This window comes from Thamnophis elegans, chromosome 1 (genome assembly GCF_009769535.1).
Source record: "Thamnophis elegans isolate rThaEle1 chromosome 1, rThaEle1.pri, whole genome shotgun sequence".
NCBI classification, from domain to species: Eukaryota; Metazoa; Chordata; class Lepidosauria; order Squamata; family Colubridae; genus Thamnophis; species Thamnophis elegans.
The window spans coordinates 126,501,498-126,524,539 of NC_045541.1; positions in this window are offsets into that span (position 1 = coordinate 126,501,498).

Here is a 23,042-nt window from a genome sequence, read left to right on the forward strand (position 1 = left end):
CTAAGAATAGTGCTTTTGCTCTATCATTTTGTCATTTCTTCTTGCCAGCTGGGAAGAAAGCTCACAGATTTGAAAATAGCCATAAAAAAGACTTTCTCTCTGATAGAGTTTGTGAGAGAGAGGTTCACTTTATATTCTTACTAAAAGAATTTGTATGGCTGCCCAACTTGAATAATATAACTCTGCTTACAAGAAAACAACCAAGGTAAAAATAGCAATCATCAATAAGCAATAAACTTCCTTTACTGAGAAATTTCACATCTGTCTCATTGCCCTCAGAAAAAGCTGCCTAGCCTCTGCTAGGGATATAGGAAGTCCTCTTTTATTTTATGATTAGGATTCAGGTAGAGAAATACCCATGGATCATTTAGAATCCAGTGAAGTTAATTTCTCCACATCCCCAAGCTCTTTTCTTCTCTCTCTCTCTCTCTCTCTCTCTCTCTCTCTCGAAAGAAATATATATTAGTATTAGAATATTAGTCACATGTTATTTGTGAGTGTGTGTGTAAGGACAAGTCTATGTGTGTGTCTTGTGTATGTGTGTGTGTGAGAGAGATTAGCATATAACCAAGGCAAAAATAACTAGAACACAGTTGGTGAAGACGTAAAAAGAAGGTAGGAGGTATAAAACCTAACTAAATCAGAGAAGCACACAAACACGATGACATTCTGAGAGAACAATCTGTTCTTTTTCCATGACCGTTCCAAATATATGAAAAATTGGGAAAGTTGCACAAATGGTCAACTGGTTTGATCACCTCAAGCAGTAGGACAAAAGTTTTCATTGCTTCCCAAGAATCTGTTGAATGAAAAGTACCAATTGAAGATGGTGTGGAAAAGCTAAGCTTTGTTGCTGATTAAATCTGTAAATGAAATCAAATGTGATATGAATATGGCTGGTGTCAAAATATACAGGTAGAGCTTGTTTTTATAAAAGCATCCAGGTCGGACCAGAGCTATAGTGAAGGGAGAAAAAGAATTGAACGCCTTGACCTACTACAATACAGGTAGTTCTCAATTTACAACAGTTCATTTAGTGACCATTCAAAGTTATAACATCATTGAAAAAAATGACTTATGATCATTTTTCACATTTACAACTGTTGCAGCATTCCTCTAGTCATGTGATCAAAATTCAGTTGCTTGATAACTGACTCATACTTATGATGGTTGCAGTGTTCTAAGGTCATGTGATCATCCTTGGTGACCTGACAAGCAAAGTCAATGGGGAAGCCAGATTCACTTAACAACCGTTTGACTAACTTAACAACTGCAGTAATTCACTTAACAACCGTGGCAAAAAAGGTCGTAAAATGGGACAAAACTCACTTGACAAATATCTCACTTAGCAACAGAAATGTTGGGCTCAGTTGTGGTCATAAGTTGAGGGCTACCTGTATAGGCAACAAGTAAACCGACAGGCAAATTGCCAGGCTTGAGCCTCAACAGCAGTTCCAGGAAGAGGGAGTCAGCCTATCAGCAGCCCCCTTGCTGTGGTGAATCATTGCTGTCCAATGACTTCTGTGCTCTTTGGCTCCAGACTAATCTGCCCCGCAGGCAGAAAAAGTTTTTTGATCTCTGGTATGAGCCATGATGAGATGTATCTTGTCAATCTTTTTTATTCTTTAAGATTTAAAAACCCATTTTGTTTAACACCTACTTGCTGCATCTGGTGAGTCCTAATTCATTAAAGTTATATTCTGTACATCAGTGCCTTCTATTCTTGCCCATCCACATTTGAATGAACTGAGAATTGCATTTACATTCCATATTTTTATTTTCATGTTTGCATCTTACTAAGTTTGAGAAGAAGCTTTTTAATGAAACTATGAAAACTATCTGACATTGCCCTTTGATGGACTGATTGGCTTCATTGCCATCATTAACACGAAAAAAATACAAAAAGCAAAATAGGCTGCCTTTTGTTCTTAACTTGCTTAACTTTAGCAAAATGAATAATCTAATTTATGTTGATAAATATCATTTCTGACAATTGGATAAAAGATTACTTGCTATAAATAAAATCACTTTGACCTCCCAGAAACATTTGCAAGAAGATATTATTGATTCACTATCAACACCTAGGGCTAAAATGGACACACAGTTTACACTGTTACCAGTTGAAAACATATAATTCTACCCAACCACAAGGAAGAAAAGAAGATATTGTTACTGAATTTTTTTAAACAAGCTAGAAACTTGAGTTTAGAAAAAATGAAAGCATAATGTATTGAAAATACGATAATCTGAATTTGGTCATTTGTGTCCTCAATTAGAATTCCTTCATTGATTTTTTTTCCCTATGATTTGCTTCTTGGCTATCCATAAAATCCTCAGGTGTTTTTCCCAGAACAAAAGTCTAAAAGCATCAATAATCTTTTTCTATCCTGCTTGTCTTCTTTGTAAGGTTCAGACAGCTCATATTTTTTCTAAAGACTTCCTTAGTGCCTACCACACACTAGTCTGCAATATATTCCTTGACTGCTGGTTACTTTACGTGGGTAGTTATTTTTAAAGGGCAAAAACATCACACCATTTCAGTATCTTAATTGTTAAGCCTGGTTGCTATACTAGATTTAATGATGCATTAAAGCAGGGGTCATCACAGAGGCATCACGTAACATATTGGGACTTTTTTCCTCTTCACTAAACCAGGCATGGGCGTGGCCAATGCATGATACATCCAGTCTGTGGGCCAGGAGTTTGACAGCCCTGCATTAGGGTTCCCAAACTTCACAATTTTAACATTTGTGGACTTCAATGCCCAGAATTCTCCAGCCAGTATGGGAGGTTGAAGGCATGGGAATTGAAATCCATGAGTCTTAAAGTTGCCAAGTTTGAAGATCTCTGCATTAAAGGACTGAGTTAAATATGTATTAACACTATTTAAAATATCAAATGGCTCTTTATTTAGTTCATGTTAATTACTTTCATGTGTACCTTTTATTTTACCACAATTGTATTATTTTTATTTTTGCTTGATGATTTTCACTCTAGTATAAAACAAAACAACCTACAAAAACAGCAAAACCCAATTGTACAATTCAGCAAACTAGCATAATGTTGCCTGCATTTTGCTTAGAAATAAACATAGCCTACTAACATACCCTCAACATTTTCTAAAATAAAGATCCTAGTTTGCACTGAAAATAGGATTTATTCCTAAGAAAATGCAAGCTGTTTGAAGAATCTGACATTTCTTTATTTTAAAATCAACTAAAAGTAGCATGCTGTTCTCCTGTGGTTTTAATTAATGTGTTAAGGCAAACAAATCATATCTTATATATATATATATATATATATATATATATATATATATATATATATATATATATATATATATATATATATATATATGTCTCTAGTTGTTCGGGTTTTCTCCCGCGTAGAATTGGAGATGTCTTGGCGACGTTTCGACGAAGTCACATTCGTCATCTTCAGGCTGCTGCTGACTACTTCAGGTTTGGTGTTTCCAGGAGTAGTGTGGGATCTTTGGCTGTTTGTTCCTTAAGGAAACACCAAACCTGAAGTAGTCAGCAGCAGCCTGAAGATGACGAATGTGACTTCGTCGAAACGTCGCCAAGACATCTCCAATTCTACGCGGGAGAAAACCCGAACAACTAGAGACCTACATACTAACACCCGCGAAAACCTCAGAAAACATATATATATATATATATATATATATATATATATATATATATATATATATATATATATATATATATATATATATATATATATATATATATATATTTATATGTGTGAAATTGAAAGTAAGGAAAGTAATTAGTAAGTGAAAAAAGTACAAATAAAGACAGAGAAGAGGAAAAAAAGAGAAAAAAATTAAAGAAAAAACAGTTTCTGATCTTCTTAATAGCAGTTATACAAGTACATGTATATTTTACTTTCTCTTTCTTAGGTTACAACATAATTTCCTTCTTTCCTTAGTCTGTCCTTTTGAATCATCAAATCCATAAATCACATTTTTAAATTGTTTCAGCAAACAGGTCAGAAGAGGTTTCCCTCTATAGATTTCAGTCTAAAGTTTTCCACAACAGCTTTCCTCAGTGGGCACATTCCCAGACAAACTGGAATTGTGACTCCCAGATTTTCTGGTCAAAACAGTTAATTGATTCTGAGAATTTTATCCCAACGTGTTCAGAAGACACTAAGTTGGAAGAGTTTGCACTCTATTACGTGTTTGTTTCAATTTTAATTTGGATGGCAGCAGAATTTATTGCTACTTAACTTTACAGTTTACCTAACTGATATATAATATCCGAATATAATTACAGAATGATATCTTCTAAACATTCCAAACTAATTGGAATGTAATCTACATTACTTTACCGGTAGGTTCCAGCAGGGTGTAATTCTTCTTCCTCTATGAATAACCTGTTGTTATGCAATAATATTCATGTAGAGATACGGTCATTTTCACCTGTGCAATATTGTCAACCTGTTTCTCCTGTTTAAATAGTGACATTTTAAAACTGATTTTGTTTTCAGTTGTCTGTTCAGTTTTCAGTGAAGTAAATGTGCCTGCTTTGAAGCATAGAAGTAACAAACAGCTGAGTTGGAACTGGAAAAGAAGTGATAAGAGAAGCCATTTAATTGGTCTGTTTACTACATAAATCAAGTAAAAGGTAGGATTGTTTTTGATAAACAGTTTCCAGGCTGTGAAAAAATGGAGAGTGAAATTAATACAAAATATGCACATTAACAGTCTTCCAGAACTTCTCCGAACAAATTAAACTATATCAGTGATGGGCAACCTTTTTGGCGTGGTGTGTCAAAAATCGGCAAAAAATCGAGCATAACTCGCGTTGTGTGTCACTTCGACAAAAACATAATTTTGCGCAATTTATGGTTTAAACTACAAAAATGTATAATTGCAATATATAATTGTATTTAATAAACCAAAAACAAATTATTTAACATACCTGCTTAGTAACTTCTTTCATCCTCACTTTTTTCCAAGAGCTGGAAATGATTAGTTTCAAAATGTCTATTTATATTCCACGTTCTGCTTACTACCGTTTCAGTACATAGAACGCAAAATGATCTGCCATTTTTTTCTATAATGCCATACATCTCGCTCCATGTCTCTTGAAAGGGTCGGCCACTGCCACTACCACTCCCTTTACTTAACCTTTGTTTTTTATTTTTTGGGTGCTCCATCAGTGGGCCAGTGACAGCAGATAGAATTATAGATAGCCAATTAGGGGTTAACTAGCCTAACAAGCTAACACAACCTCCCCCTCACTTATCTCAGTTATTGTGGGCAATTACAAGTCCATGGCACCCCAATAGTTGCTGCTAATGGCGCTCACAGTTCCCGTTGGCACTCCGCTGTTCCCTGCTGTGGTGCGGTCGTAACCGACAGTCCCAGGAGTAAACTCTCTGTGCCGGCCTGACTTGAGAGAGGCGCGCACTGTTCCCGCGCTCCTCTCCTGCGGGTCCTCCCTCGCCGCGCTGATGATGTGTGTGCGCACGGCACGCACACCTTACCAGCAGCCCCTTCACTCAGAAAGGGGCGGCGGCAATACAGTAAGTGAGTGTGGGCGGGGGAGATCACACGTCCCGCCCCCCCGTTCCTCCAGCACAGATTCTTTCATCCTCGGCGGCCGTGCAGGAGCCGAGGATGAATCGCATGAAATCCTGTGCGTGTCACCCCAAATGGCTACGCGTGTCAGCACTGACACGCGTGTCATAGGTTTGCCATCACTGAACTATATGAATGAATACCCAACATTTTGGCCAAATGGAACACATGAAAAGAGGCTTCAGGCTTATTGGTGGGTTTAACTGTTTATAATTCGGTCACCAAAAGCTGCAGGCTGAGAATATCTGGAAAGACTGGCTATTAAAACCAACATAGTGATGTCTAAGTATCCTCTTCCTTCTGTGTCCTCTTCCTTCTGTGTGGACACCCTCCAACTGCAGAAGTCTAATAAAGTTATGTCCAAGGAAAAACGCAGCACTAGGGTGTCAAGATCTGAGCTCAAATCAGGCTTGTCTATTGCCATTGGATCCCCATATTCCAGAGAAAGAAGATGAGGGAGAGTCAAGAAAATCTTTTAAAGCTTCTGTTTCTCTTCTTGAAAAGTTGCAGTATCCTGTCTCACTGTTTCCAGACTACTTTCAGTCCAGGCATTTCATGTCAGTTCCACCAGTAGACCAGATCAGGAAGCAACACTGCAGAAAGGCTAGGATTATTTTTTTATGGAGAAGAAGGGTTTTAATAACAGAAACTTGCAAGTCTGATCATGCTGTACCTCCTCCCCCCTTTCTTAAACTCTTGTGAATTAGGAAAGTATCGGTGTGAGGCTCTTTAGCATATTTTCTGTTTGTTGTGGGCTTAAGATATGCTTTTCCTCTTGTTGCTTTGGTAACAGGGCTGTATATCTCCATCAAGGTAATCTTCCTTACGCTCTACAGTACAGCACCTGGCACTGTTGTTGTTAGCCTTTGCCACACATGGTTGCAGAGTCCGATTGTGTTTTGCACACTGTGCTCATTAGTTTTTCCAGCAAAGCTTTCAGTGCAAGTCAAAATGAAGGATTTTGATTATCAACCAGTTGCAGAGCAACACTGATTAAGTCTGAAAAGGAGTCCAAGGTCAGCCAACTGCTTCCATGATTGAGAGAGGAGTAGAACCTGGGTCTCCTCACTCTTAGACCAGTACCTTAACCATTATATCACACCACTCTCATTTTTCACTCTGTGGCTCTGTCCTTTTCATCTCCACTTATCTTCATTTAAGAAGCAAGGTTTCCTATGATTTCCACAGGTTTCTTTTTAGCCATTCCTGCGTCTCCATGGGACTGATATGTGTCATTGAGCTCCTTTTCATGTCTTGTGAAGTTAGGTTCATTGAATTCAACGGGCCTTATTCAAGGGTGGATTCCGGCAGTCTTTGTCGAATGATGCGCATTGCACGCACATACACAGTGCAATAAAAATTGCTCTGCGCATGCACAGAAGCAAAAAACAAGATGGTGCCACCCGGAGAACCGGTTCGGGGGCGTGGCAGGCCTGGGTCACTGCTGGTTCCAGCGACCCAGGCCACCAAACCATCACTGGCTTTATTCTTAGGAAAGTAGTATGGGTCAAAAATGGGCAGCCAGTAGGACACATGAAGTTTCCTAGAACTTCTGCAGAATCCCAAACATTCGTAGAATAGATCCTTTATTGAAATCCACTTATAAAAGAAAATCAGACTGATTATTCCCATTAGAATGAGGTTATAAGCTTCTGCAAACCTATTCTTTTCCTGACCAATATGCTCATCATATGATAACATTTTTGATTTTTAAATGAATGAATTTTACAACAATGGTATTGATAGCCAATTTAACAATAGTATTAATTTCCTAAAGATTGGATGAAGCACATATTATTATGACTAATATTTTGTAAACAGCTAATACTTCTTTTTAATGTTTTTTTATATATATACAGATAATACAGGAATCTCATCATCTTCAATGACTTCCTCTTGAGACACTTGGATTCTGGAGACTCCTTTGCCAATTATGACATTTCTCACCACTCAGAAATGGGATATTTAAACATAATATTTGTTTTATATTTTAATGTAACAATCTATATTCTGGTATCTGAACAAAAACTTTTTAAGCAGACTTTACTGCCTAATTTTGGTGAATAGATGACATGTTTGAAGTAAAACTAAAACAGATGCTTCACCAGTGTCATATGGAAACAAGATATAATTAGGTGATATTATTCTAAACATTATTCTACATGGCTGTCAACATCTCTCTATCAGAAATTATTTGTCAAAATCTTGTACAGAAAATTATTTTTGTTCATCTTGGTTACATAACATTTCTTTTGTCATTCACCACATCTAGAAATGGAAAGAACATAATTACTGCCACAGGGAGATCCTAATTGGTTCGAATGGTATGAGCATCTTGTTGCAGTTATTATTGTTATTATTATTTTGTATTTTAGTTTGTGACTAGTGTAGAGGTAACAACTGAAGACTGTAGCGACAGACACCTAGCACAGGATTTGTGTAAGTACAGATAAAAGTACCGTATTTTTGGAGTATAAGACGCACTGGTGTAGAAGACACACCAAGATTGATAACAGGTAAGAAAAAAAAAGTTTTTGCCTTCCCTCAGCCGCCAGCAGCACTCTGCAGGCTTAAGCAGGGCTGGGACAAGGCACAAACACCCCTGTTTCTGCTTTTCCCCAGCCCGGCTGGAGCCTGCAGAATGTTGCTGGGGGCTGAGGGAAGGCAAAAAAGCCTCCGTTTTGCGAAAAATGGCCTGGTTTTTTTATAAAAATGGGATGCAGGGGCAGGACTTCAGGAGGCTAAAAATAGCTGTATTTGGTGTATAAGACACACCAACATTTCCACACTCTTTTTTTGGAGGGGAAGGTGTGTCATACACTCTGAAAAATATGGTATACGGTCTTGTTTGATGCAACTGTTAATCTCATGGATAGTATAATTATTGAATAAAAATATCTAAGTATCACCCCTGAGATTTCCACTTAGGATTGGATGATGCCAGGGAATCAGCATGACATTCTGCAAAATCTCTGTCCATTAATGATGTGTTCATTCTACATATACAATTAAAAACAAATAAGAATCTAGTCCACATGTGCTATAAATACTGTATTTATAGTTCAGCTTGTGCAAACCTATAAGATGGGATTTTCTTAACTTTAAACAAAGCAGTTAAAAGGCGAATGGCGGTAGATGCAAGCATTTCATATTGACTTGTCCATACCAAACTTACAACAACACTTTTGTGTTATGTAACACTATGTTGATTTTTAACTATTACTATGTTAAAAATCTACATAAAGCATAAAGTCCAGTGAGAGTGTTAATTAGACATATAATGTGTATGAACACCAACCAATGACGAACCTTATGCCCACAGAAGGCACAGATTGACATACAGTTCTTTCTGCACACACACAAAGGAGGCTTGATGGCAACTGCTTCCGCGAATCGCAGAACAAGAGAGTCCCTTCCTTGTTAACTTTAGATGGCTGCCCAATTCACACACACAAAAAGGCCAACTCTGGGTGACTTTCCATTTGTAGAATTTTAAAAGAAGAGGAATGCTAAATAACATAAATTCCAGAACAGAAATAAAGCAACAGAGTAATAAAAGTAACAGAATTCATTTGAGACCTTTCATTCCAGACAGGTTCATCTTGCATTCTGGCCCAATGACAGAGAAGAATCAGGAGGAGGACAGGAGAAGAGTAAGGTCAAGGCCACCTGAAACGTGAGAGGACTGTTGTTTCCCAGGGCATGCTGTGGATATAAATCATGATAACTGATTAGATTCACATAATATGATGAACTGTAAAACGTGACGAGCAAACTATAATCACTTGTAATTAAAGCAACATACTAAACAAAGCAAGCCAAATTATACTTATCATGAATGGGGTTTATGGTTTTCCGTGACTCACACCTTATTCAAATGCACACCATGATTTATTTGGTTTTGGCTTTGGCTTATCCATTCTCATTTGTATACAACACAGGGACGTGCAGTCACTAGAGGCAAGGGAGGCAGAGCCTCACCAGTCTCCTCAGGAAAAAGAAAGAAATTTAAATATTTTTTAAAAAATAATTAAAGCCAAGATAGTTGCTACCAGATTCCAGGTCACAGTGGCTTGGTGTCTGCTTAGTGTTAACCAAAGCAGGAGGCGAGAGAACTCGGGGCCTCTTTTCCATAAGGAATTTTTCGCCTTCTAAAAGTTAAGAAAGAGTTAAAAAGCAAAAAAGTTCAGATGCAAAAGAGGCACTAATTCTTCTGCCTCCTGATCTGGAAGCAGCGAATCATGTCTTCTTGAGCACGCTTACGTTGGACGGGGCGTGCTTCAGAGGAGAGAGGAGTGGGAGAGAAGGAGGAGGCTGGCTCTTTGCTGCAGACCTGGGCTCTTGGTGGCTCCCACGATGCAAAGTGCCCCACCATCCCCGATGCTGCCGCCTGCCCGTTGCCCCGGCTTGCTTCTCCAGGCTCCGCCACTGGAAGTCCCGGATCGCCTCTGGGGGAAGGCTGGGTGAGAAGCGGAGCAAAGCTTCTCTGCGGCCTCCCGGCGCTACGCAGAGGCTCTCGCAGGAGCGTGTGTCAGCAGCTGGCGGCCTGGAGCGGCCCTGGCTGCGAGACAAGGCAGCGCCTGGTGGGGTGGTGGCAGCGGCGGCGGCAGCGGCTGCTTTAAGCGCTGCCTTGTCTCGCAGCTGGGGCTGCTCCGGGCCGCCGGCCGCTGGCACGCACTCCTGTGAGAGCCTCTGCGTAGTGCCGGGAGGCCGCGGAGAAGCTTTGCTCCGCTTCTCACTCAGCCTTCCCCCAGAGGCGATCCGGGACTTCCAGCGGCGGAGCTTGGAGAAGCAGCGGACACAGGCCAGGGCAGCGGGTGGGCGGCGGCATCAGGGCACTTTGCATCACGGGAGCTGCCAAGTGCCTTTGTTGCAGACCCGGGCGCTTGGTTGCTCCCGCGATGCAAATTCCCCCCCGCGCCGAGGCCGACCGCTGCCCTGCTTAGCTGCTTCGCAAAAGGATGCCCAGCTGAGCCTCACCAGGTATAAACCTCACCGCACGACACTGATACAACAGGATGGCCAAAGGAAGCATACAGTCCCAGTCTTTCTTCTGGAATCCCAGAATGTAGATAGAATTGGTGGGCCACAAAAAAGCATTTATTGTTTGTTTACAATAGCTTCATTATTGCCTCAATGAGCATTTTGGATTCAAGCAGGGATTTACATTAGTCTCAGAATTAAGTGCTGAAATTTGAAGTTCAGAAACACCTCAAGAATCACAACTTCCCCATTTTTTTCCTATAAAAGGTTAAGCAGAAAGGGTTGGAGATTATTGTTTTTAACATGATATATGCCTGTTTTAGAGTTTACACTAGAGTTTCCATTTGTTTTGCACCTCAAAATGGCAGGAATTCAGGTGCCATCAGGTTTCACAGGGTAGGATTTAAGGGCCACAAAAATATGACTTGAAAAAATGTGGGGTTTTAGGCATTTGATCAAATTTGAAGAATTTATAACAGAAAATTCAGAACACCTGTGATGGCTTATTTACAAGGTGTTTATGAAATATGTCTCTATTTACATCTACAGTAAGTAAATTTTTAAAAAGGTGCTAGGTTGTCATCACCAGAGTTACCAAGACCCAGTAACCACCTACTCTACTGCTATATGTAACCTAAGAGGATAATTTGGAGAAGAGCTGAAGTGACAGAATTAAAATCTGAATAGATGTATATTCTGACAGGAAGTTCTTCAAATACCTGGACCCAAACTGTTTCTTTATTTTATTCTGGTTCAAGACCAGCATGAAACTAGTTAAATAAAAGCTATCCAAAATAGAAATAAAACAAAATGATATTGATAGAATAAAACAATGTAAAATAATGAATGTAAAATTATGAAGGACAGGGATTAAATCCTGGGAGAAACCTGTAAAATTAGAATTGTATTTGTTTGTTAGTTCAGTTTCTACAGCTACCCATCTCAGTAAAAGTGTGGGTGGCTTACAATTCAGAACATATATTACAATTAATTTATAATCATGGCATGAAAGCTCTATATAGGATTTCAGGTGCTACACCAGCCGAGAGCCCAGGGAAGGGGTGGGGGTGTGGCCGCTGTTATCCGGGAGTCGTTAGTTCCTCGTAGGGTCCCTGCTCCGGAGATTGTCGGGTGTGAGTCTTTGCTGTTAAAGTTGGACCTCAAGGGTCAAGTGGGTCTGCTGTTAACGTACCTGCCTCCCAACAGCGTTGCAGCAGCCCTCCCCTCGCTCCTCGAGTCGGTAGCCGAGCTGGCAATTGAGTTCCCTAGGTTGATGGTCCTGGGGGACTTTAATTTGCCGTCGCTCGGTGAAAACTCTGAGGGGGCGCAGGAGTTCATGGCTTCCATGACAGCCATGGGCTTGACCCAAGTAATTCGAGGCCCAACCCATTCGGCGGGGCACATGCTTGACCTTGTATTTCTCTCGGAGCAGTGGATTTGTGATCTTGGTCTGAGGGGGAACGACATCATACCCCTGTCGTGGTCAGACCACTGCCTACTGAGGCTCGACTTCCGGAGACCAAACCCCCACTGTAGGGAGGAGGAACCGACCAGGTGGTTCCGCCCCAGGCGCCTTATGGAACCGTCAAGGTTCCAGACAGAGCTTGGGGTTATTCCTGACACTTTCGCCCACAGTCCGGTAGAGACTCTGGTTGCTGCGTGGCACTCGGCAGCATCGGAGGCCCTCGACCGGATTGCGCCACTGCGGCCCCTCCGAGGCGGCGGATCCCGGAGACCTCCTTGGTTCACCGAGGAACTCCGGGAGATGAAGCGCCGGAGGAGATGCCTAGAGCACCGTTGGAGGTCCGATAAGTCCGAATCGAACCGAGCAATGGTAACCACCTGCACCAAGGAATACACCAGGGCACTTAGGGCTGCAAAAAGATCTCACATAGCCACCTTGGTTGCGTCCGCTGAGTCTCGCCCAGCCGCCCTGTTTAGGATAACCCGCTCCCTATTGAATAAAAGGGAAGCGGGGGAACCCTTGCAGGGCAGAGCTGAAGATTATGCCCAATTCTTAGCGGACAAAATTGCTCGGTTTCGGTCGGACTTGGACTCCACCCCCGCAGTTCCAGCCGAGGCACAGGAGGATCAACCAGAACAGCTCTGGGTTGAGTTTCAGGACGTTACCCCTGGGGATGTGGACAAGGCCATGAGGGCTGTAAGTACCTCCACCTGTGTACTGGATCCGTGTCCCTCATGGCTGGTTACTAACTGCAGTGAGGTGACACGAGGCTGGATCCAGGCGGTTGTGACCGCCTCGCTTCGGGAGGGGAACTTCCCCGCTGCACTGAAAGCAGCGGTGGTGAGACCCCTCCTGAAGAAACCATCTTTGGATCCAGCTATCCTTAATAACTATCGTCCAGTTTCCAACCTCCCCTTCCTGGGGAAGGTTGTTGAGAAGGTGGTGGCCTTCCAGCTCCAGCGGTCCTTGGAGGAAGCAAACTATCTAGACCCCTTCCAGTCAGGCTTCAGACCCGGTTACAGCACAGAAACCGCTTTGGTCGCATTGATCGATGATCTCTGGAGAGCCAGAGATGGAGGACATTCCTCCATCCTGGTCCTCCTTGACCTCTCAGCGGCTTTTGATACCATCGACCATGGTATCCTTCTGCGACGACTGCGGGAGGTGGGAGTGGGAGGCACCGTGTTGCGGTGGTTCTCCTCCTACCTCTCGGACAGGTCGCAGTCGGTGTTAGTGGGGGGGCAGAGATCGTCCCCTAGGCCCCTAACTTATGGGGTGCCTCAGGGCTCGGTCTTATCCCCCCTACTATTCAACATCTACATGAAACCGCTGGGAGAGATCATTCGCAGGCACGGGATTAGATACCATCAATATGCGGACGATACTCAATTGTATCTGTCCGCCCCGTGCCAACTCAATGAAGCGGCAGACGTGATGAACCGAGGCCTTGAAGCTGTTATGGACTGGATGAGGGTTAACAAGCTTGTGCTCAACCCAGAAAAGACCGAGTGGCTGTTGTGTTTCCCTCCCAAAAATTCGACCAATATTCCATCTCTCAGGCTGGGGGGTCAAATTTTATACCCCTCAGAGAGGGTTCGCAACTTAGGAGTCCTCCTGGATCCACAGCTATCGTTTGACCACCATTTAATGGCTGTGACCAGGGGGGCATTCGCCCAGGTTCGCCTGGTGCGCCAGTTGCGACCCTACCTGAATCGGGAGGCTCTCACAACAGTCACCCGGGCCCTTGTGACCTCTAGGCTGGAATACTGCAATGTGCTCTACATGGGGCTGCCCTTGAAGAGCATCCGGCGACTTCAGCTAGTACAGAACGCGGCCGCGCGAGTGATTGTGGGTGCACCTCGGTTCACCCGCATAACACCTATCCTCCGCGAGCTGCGCTGGCTACCTGTTGATCTCCGGATGCGCTTCAAGGTGCTATTAGTCACCCATAAAGCCCTACATGGCAGTGGATCTGGATACTTGAGAGACCGCCTTCTGCCAATTACATCCCTGCGACCAATAAGATCACATAGATTAGGCCTCCTCCGCATTCCATCGGCCAGCCAATGTCGGCTGGCAACTACAAGGAGGAGGGCCTTCTCAGTAGTAGCCCCGACCCTTTGGAACGAGCTCCCCGTAGAGATTCGCACCCTCTCCACCGTCCAGGCCTTCCGCACAGCCCTTAAGAACTGGCTCGCCCGTCAGGCCTGGGGACAAGGATAGTTACCCCTCCCGAATGATGAATGTATGTTGTTTACTATTTTATTATATGTCTCTATCTTAACGTCTGTATTCCCCTTCCCCGATTTTATGTGAGCCGCCCTGAGTCCCCTCAGGGAAAAGGGCGGCCTACAAATACTAATAAAATCTAAAAATCTAAAATCTAAATCTATATAATTATGATAGATAACTATAAAATGACATAAATAGTAGGAATTGTAAAGCACTATGACACTATAAAGCTATATTAATTTATATTTAGTCTAACACTTGCTGATATCCTACTCGGGTTTATTGGGATCATGATAATTATGATCCAACCAATTTAAACAAAGATATAGCAAATCAAAACATTGAATAATATGTGTATATTTAGAAGGGAAAAAAAGAAGAGGGAAGGAGAGAAAGATTATAAAATATATTGCAAGAAGTCAGAAAAAGTGGGTAAGTCTATACAAATCAAAGTTTAACTACTCTTGTTAGCTGAATTCCCCTGATGAATAACTTTACCGGATTGCTTAATTTGGGGCACATCATAAGGTTGCACAATTCTGGTTTTTTTTCTTCATATTTTGATGACAGTTTCCTAATTTTAGGAGGTCTACAAAATTAGGCAGAGAACATTGCTCTTCTGTAGGACCACAATACTTTGGAATGGCGTTCCATTAGAAGTTAGAACAAACTTGATTTTAACCACCTTCCAAAGCAGGTGAAGATGTCAGTTGTTTGGGAGCTGGAACATGCCTTTTGGACAATTTTGTTGGATAGTTTTTGGAGGTTTGTTTCGTGTGTTTTAAGTTTTTGGCTTTACAAGATTTTGTACATGTGTTTCTATGTATGTATCAAGCACATTTACCCAACTCCTAGTGACATTGCATTGGATGCAAATTAAAACAATTCCCATATGGTAAAATCAAAATGAAGGTTAAAATGCAAATATTAATATTCCAACATTAGTATAGTCCCTATATTTTCCAAAATAGTACCTGGGGAAAGAAGCCAGGTTTTTCAAGGCCCAGTTAAAGAAGTGTAGAATCAAGGCAACTCAACTTCTGCATAGATACTATTCCAGAGAGCAGGCCCCATGACAGAGGGGGCATTTCCTGGGTCTCATTGGATGGCAGTATTTTAAAAATGAGATTTGGAGAATGCCCACTCTGGTAGAACTTGCCAGAAGGTCAGGAACAGTGACAGAAAGAAGGACTTTAGTTCAGAATCAGACATTCAAATGTTTAAAACTCATATATAGAATAGAATAACAGAATTGGAAGGGACCTTGGAGGTTTTCTAGTCCAAATACCTGCTTAGGTAAGAAGCTCTACACTACTTCAGACAAATGGTTATCCAACATCTTCTTAAAACCTTCCAGTGTTGGGGCATTTACAACTTCTAGAGGAAAGTTGTTCCACTGATTAATTATTCTAACTGTCAGGAAATTTCTCCTCAGTTCTAAGTTGCTCCTCTCCTTGATTAGTTTCCACCCTTGTTCTGCCCTCAGATGCTGTGGACAATAGTTTCACTCCCTCTTCTTTGTGGCAGTCCCTGAGATATTGGAACACTGCTATCATGTCTCCTGTAGTCCTTCTTTTCATTAAACTAGACATACCCAGTTCCTGCAACTGTTCTTCATATGTTTTAGCTATCTATTAAAGAAGGTACAGTAGCTTCCACTTCAGCTTGTTAAAATTTTTAATCACAAGTAAAGGTATCCTACCAACTTCTTTTCCAGTATTTTTCCCTGTGCAGCATGACAATAAAACTGCCAGCTGCATAAACAGCATCTTTATTATTAGTTTACTATTGTGATATCTGAGAGTCTTGTGGGAGTCCAGTAGGGTACCAATGTAATAAATAGCCATGTGTGTCAGCCTTTTCTCTTTTATTTTCATCTTTGATTAAGTAAACATAATTAAGGCTCTAATCTGAATCAAATTTACTTGGGAATCATTCCTATTGAAGTCAGTGGGGTTGGCTTTTGCATGGACATTCAAAAGGTCGGATTGTCAGTTTCAGTTACCAATTAATTCTTCAATCCAGGCTTGAAACAAAAAACTTTTAAAGGTCTTTGCATTGTTCTTCTTGAGGGATTTGGAAATGACCTGCTGTTGTGCATTTCCAGTGCCCCTGATAGCCAGAAGTTTATCACTGTTATTCAGCATTCTTTTCTAACATGAAAATCTATCTTCAGAGCTACACAATTCATTGCACTGCAACTGCTGAGTGTACAAAGAGAAAGCCAGAAATATTCATCTCTGCTTTTTCTCATAGATTTTAAAACAAGCTTCAGCATTGATTTTCATGCAATAGAAAATTCATACAATTAATATCCTTGTCCCTAGATCAGACTGGTAAAATTGGGAAGTGTCTCACTATATTATTATTTCATATCCTTTTTATAGATTTTATTTCTGTTTTTTTGTTCAGTAGGATTAGTGCATTTCTGGTGGCTCTTTCATCACATATTTTCCATTAAAACACCTAATGATTGTGATGTTGTTTCTTTGTCTATTGTGTCATTTGGATGATGTTAATATTGAAATGGTTGATAAGACTCCAGATTAATTTATAAATTTGATACAACTCCACTAGTTGAGCTGTTACAGTATGATTACTGAAGGAACAACATCACAGTCTTCCCCAAACCAACTCATATGGGTGAATTTACACCGTACAAACGAAATAATATGGCTTACAGTATATAGTATAGGATGAACTCATACACTGTAACGTTGTAAATCAAGTTTATGGTTTTGTATGATATGTGAAGCTGGATAATTGTGCTTACTCAAAGCAATTAAACAGTATTCTTTGCAGTGGTAATGAATGGATTTGAAAGCAATATATGGAGGAAAAAAAGAGAGGAAAACATTGATTTCAGATTATGGATCAGAAGATTATTAAGAATACCATGGTCAATTTTGCAAGAAGAATTTATCAGTCCATTCTGGATCACTTAGAGGGTACCTGCTCTCTTGAGGTGAGTTAGCAAGCAGAAATATACATACTTGGAGGCAGTGGTGGGATTCAAATAATTTAACAACTGGTTCTCTGCACTAATGACTGGCTGGGTAGGTGTGGCTGGCTGGTCATGTGACTAGGTGGGCATGGTCAACTTGACGTCACTCACATTGAGAGGCGCTTCACCTCACCCGGCCTTTCATGACCATGGGGATGCTGCAATGGTCATAAGTGTCAAAAACGGTCATAAGTAACGTTTTTAGGCGCCATTGTAGCTTTGAACTGTAAGTCAATATTACCTGTACAAAAATACAAAAAGGTTTTTGCTTGCAAAAAGCTGCCCTAAATACCAATCATTAGATTAGAAATGAGGGAACACACACTGTAGATCAATGACAGTCACAGCCATCATGGAAACCTAAACCATTCTGTCCAAATACTTTCTTTTTAATCAGCCAGTGATGTGCAGTCAGGGGAGGCAGGGGAGGCACAGCCTCACCACTGTCAATCATGAAAAGGAAAAAAAATGTAAATGGAAAATGCGAGTGCTGAGGTTAGGCTAACTAGCTGCTGCCACACCGTGAATGACTGCCTGTTTAAAAAAGCCTCTAAAAAGCGCCCTCAACTATGAGGCAGGAGAACTGCATGCCTCATCTAGTCTGACTTTTTAGGTGCTCAAGCAGAGTTAAGTGAGGGTTAAAAGCCCAAAATATCCCGAGGTAGTTGAAGCACACAGTTCTCCTGCCTCATAGTAGAGGGCGCATTTTTTAGAGGATTCAACTCTGTCATTCTGTTTAAAGCTGCAGCATCATGCTCACTTTTCCTCCTCTCTCTGTTTTTCATGCCCCCCACCCCCACCCCACGCTCCCTCTTTTCCTTCAAATTTCCTTTTTTTCTTTAATAAATGCAATGCTCAGGCATTCTCTCCTCTCCCGCGACACCCCACTGACTAAAGCTCAGTCTCTTTTGCCCACCTGTGCTCGCGGCAGAGCTCAGGCGTGCTGCTGCGAGCTCAGGCGGGCTGCTGTGAGCACAGGCGGGTGAAAGAAAGTCACTTTCTTTTGCCCACCTGTGCTCACTGGAGCCCACCTGAGCTTGCAGCAGCCCGCCTGAGCTCAGCTCAGGTGGGCTGCTGTGAACTCAGGAGGGCTGCTGCGAGCACAGGCAGGTGAAAGAAAGTGCTTTGATCAGTGGGGTGTCGGGGAGAGGACTGCCTCACCAGCCATAAACCAGCCTCCCTCAGCAATCAAGAAAGAAACAACTTAACTCCATTTCGCAGAATTAAGAGTACTTTTACTGGTTACGAAAAGATAGCAGCTAAGCAAAGCAAGATCTGAGACAAAAGGGCGCGAAATCATAGATATCAATATGTGACCCAACCCCCTCCCCCTGGTAACCCCATCCCTAGTCCAATCTGTAAAACCCTTAGATGTCATGTGAGTTCCATTTTCAAAAAGCATCATCAGGTTGGTATGGAGGACAGTTGGCCTTGGCGGCTCCCATCACTATCTCCAGCATGCACAGTAGATGGTGAGAACAAAACTGCCTTTACACAATCTCTCCTGTAATCTCTCCTGTAATTAAAACTTCCCTTCCCAAATACCAGGCCTCCCCCTCCCCGTTTCAATGACAGCCGAAAGCAAGTAGCGAAACAGAGGCTGACATCAAATGTCTATGGAGATTTTCAGTCATCCAGAGCTGAAGAAACTTCTTGGATGAGAAGCGAAACGTCTTCAAAGAAAAACCATAAAGTCAGGTTGCCTCTTGAAAAAGCACCTTTGGGACGATTATAATGGAGTAGAGACACTATATTGCCAAAAATATTCGCTCATAACTGATTCTGATTATGTGGATGGGTGAGCGAATACTTTTGGCAATATAGTGTAAATTAATAATAATAGACTACTAAACTAATTATAATAGACAAGGCTGATGTAAACAAAATTGAAGGGATGGGAATAGAGATTACTATAATGTTGTTGGAAGAGATATAATTTATTTCTAAAGCCAGCAAAACTGGCAAAAATTTGTCTATGAAGTGACCCAGAGTCAAACTTAATTCAATAGCATTAATGTATTACAAACAAAGAACTGATTATTATGGTATATAACTCAATTTGAACAAGTTCCTTTGTCAAAACAGCTAGTCAAAATAATGACTCAGTTCATGCAATCCACTAAGTCAAACTCAAACAAGCCATGTTATCGCTTGGTGCAATATGTGAATCTATTTTATGACTAATTTGGAAGCCTGAGCAAATGGATCAGAGAAGTAACTACAAATACCCAACCAATTAGCACACATCTGTCCCCATTGAGTTAGGAATGTCCGTGTTGAAGTCCAAGCATAGGGCAGAGTGGATAAAGTGTAACATATATGGATGACATATAAAGCAATTGCAATGTTTGCATGACCTCATATAGAGAATTCTATAACAATATTTAATATGAAGAATCTATGGTCACTTTGAGATAACTATCATTTTTGTTGTTTTACTCTTCTAATTTATTTGTATGTACAGCTAGGATGAGCCAGTCGTTTGACTGTTTACAATTTTAAACAGTCCTTAGTGAACAAAAGAGTCGATTGGTATTTGCCCTTTTCTGTCACTAGCTTAGCATCAGAAACTATGATTCAATCCTTGCTCAGTTATTGGCCATTTCCTCCTGTCTCCCTGCTTATTTTTTGCATCTAAACACATGCCTGGCCCATTCTTAAGCAAAGCATATTAAACTGGCAAAGTTTCATGGCCTTCAAATCTCTTTTCCTGGCATGTTCCACACAAGGAAGGGAACTTATGATCCCAGGAACTGAGCGCTAGTATGTAAAGCCTGCCAGTGCCCAGAGGTGAAATGCTACTGGTTCGGACCAGTTCACCCGAACCGTTAGTAAAAATGTTACCCGTTCGCCTGAACCAGATTTCCTGCTTTCTAGCTAATCTAAATTGTGTGGCACAGAGGATTTCCCCCCTCTCACTGTTTGCTTACCTTTGCAGGCGTGCTTGGTTGCAGGGTCCACCCACCTGCTCGGACATCACCATGTCCGTTTTTGACCCTCTGCACATATGCGGAGGTGGAGCACGTGTGCGAGCTCAGATTGCTACCGATCTGATAGCAAAGGTAAGTGGATTTCACCCCTGCCAGTGCCTCTTCAGTGACTAGACAAACTGCACATTGACTTCAAGGAAGAAAAAAAATGCTGTTATTACTTTAGTAATATTCCCTGAAAGAATCACAATACTCTTGTTGGAGCCCTATATCTGCTGCAATCACACAAATAGTGTATTTGCCTATCAGCACACTGATATTCCAGACTGGATAACATATAACAGGATAACCATTTTCAAATCACTAGGCTTTATCACAAGAAACTATGGGAGATGGATGAGTAAGCATGTTAAATATTTGTAATTGTCATTGTATAATAGGCATGTGTTTAACTCATTGACAGAGATGTTGTTATTAAGATTGCTTAGACTTTATTCATATCTGTGATATTCAAATAGTTCCAATGGAGTCAATGCTTTGCTAACCCTTTTTCTTTTGAGTTCCGTAACATGTAGTGCAATGAATCATTTTAGTTTTGAATTCCCTGGGATGTGTACTTACCAGTGCCAGGAAGGTCAACACAATCCAACTCAGTGTATACCCTTCACTGTTCCATGTAATTGACTGGCGTTCCCCAAAGAAAAGGATGTTACAAATCAGTGTTAATAATATATCCCCTAGAAGAACTTCACAAAGACTCTGTGTCAAAAGCACCATAAGCCCCCACTTTCCACATTGCGGAAGGTTTTTCTTTTAAAAATCTGGTGCCAGATATTTGGTTAGAATGAGTTGGAAATTAAAATCTGCCTGAATTAGATGTGACTCTAAGGAAGGATGTGGTTTTGTGCCTGTGAGCCATGTGGCCCATGAATGATGGCAATTTACAATATCTCCTAATCTTCTAACAGAGCATGATTGACAACAGATATATACCTTGTAGGAAAAGAATAATAATTAGAAATGCATCTTATCATAAATATTGCAGCACTTGAAATAAATGTATGCTACGGAAAAGCATGCTTCTGCGAACAGAGGTCTTTTAAAAGCTATAAGATCCATCTCACACAATTATTTACTCTTCAAAGGTTGGGAAAAGAGCACTTACATCCTATTCCCTATCTGTTCAATAATATTTAAGTGGGGCACCATGGATAGAGTGGTTTAGCCTTCTGATGGATCATAAAGGTTTGCATTGGTAACTTGCTCTCAAAGGCCTCTTGGCTACAGATCACCAGAGTGGAAATGATACAACTCTCCCTCCATTTCTGCATACTTAAAAGATATGCTGAGGCAAAATTGGACAGTGAAACAATGATTAGGGATTGGTGTGGTTAATCAGTTGTTTTAGAACTGTTTGTGGGCAACTTAAAGAGCCTCACACAAGTCTGTTCTGTTGGTGACTTGTTACAGGACAGTCCTTTGAATAGAGGAGAGTTCTCATTTAGTTGTTTGAATGAAAAAAAAATAGTGGTTTCTTTATGAAGGAAACCCACAGCTACATTTTTCTCCCTGATGTTCAGAGATGGTTTTCAGCAGATTCTGACAGTTCTGGAGAACCAGTAGCAAAAATTTTGAGTAATTTGGAGAACCAGTAAATACCACCTGTGACTGGCCCTACCCCCATCTATTCTCTGCCTCCCAAGTCCCAGCTGATCGGGAGGAAATGGGGATTTTGCAGTAACCTTCCCCTGGAGTGGGGAAGGAATGGAGATTTTACATATCCTTTCCCTGCCATGTCACCAAGCCACACCCACTAAGCCATGCTATGCCTACCAAGCCACGCCCACAGAACCAGTAGTAAAAAATTTTTGAATCCAACCGCTGCTGGTGTTAGGCCAATTGGTGGAAAGGCAGTGGCAGATTTAAATTTTGCAGATTTAAACTTTTAATGAATTGCCTTCATGTAAATTTTTGTCATTTGTTCCCTCTCTTCCCTCAATTAATTTATTTCTTGTTGTACAACATACCTTGTAAGGCCTGTTTCAGACATTGCAATGAGACAACTGTAGAAAAGCTGTATAAATTTCTGTTCAGAAGGAGATATTTATTTTGATACTTTGGGATTTATCTCTGATTTTGTGCTTTCATAGATGGAAGTAGCCTAAAAAAATAAATACAATATTTTCCTGATTTTGGCTTAGTATGAAGCCAACCAATTGTACTTAAATTCATTAAACCATAGTAATTATGACTTAATGTTATAAGAACTCAGTAAATTGATTGTAACCCTATGAATAAGGACTTCAGATGCTGAGTTTATTAAACCTTTCTGACCAAAGAAGGGATAGAAAAATCATTAAAGAAAGGACCAATGTTTTTGTCCAGTTTGTAGATTTTATTTATTTCATTAACTGGAATTTACTTTTGAACCCTTAGGCTCTATGATAGGGCAACCCCTATATATGTATACTGTATACAAAATGTATATATGCATATACATATACATACACACACATATATCTTGTATATAATTATATATATATTTGTATATATGTATACAAAATTAACTTTGTTACTTGTATCCTTACGATTTATATTGATATTGTTTCCTGATTGATTATTTGTACCCTATGACTATCATTAGGTGCTGCACTTTATGATTCTTGATGAATGTATCTTGTCTTTTTATGTACACTGAAAGTATATGCACCAAAACCAAATTCCTTGTGTGTCCAATCACACTTGGCCAATAAAGAATCCTATTCTGTTCTGTTCTGAAAACTGAATCACCCTGAGTTCCGTGGAACACTTAAAATGAAT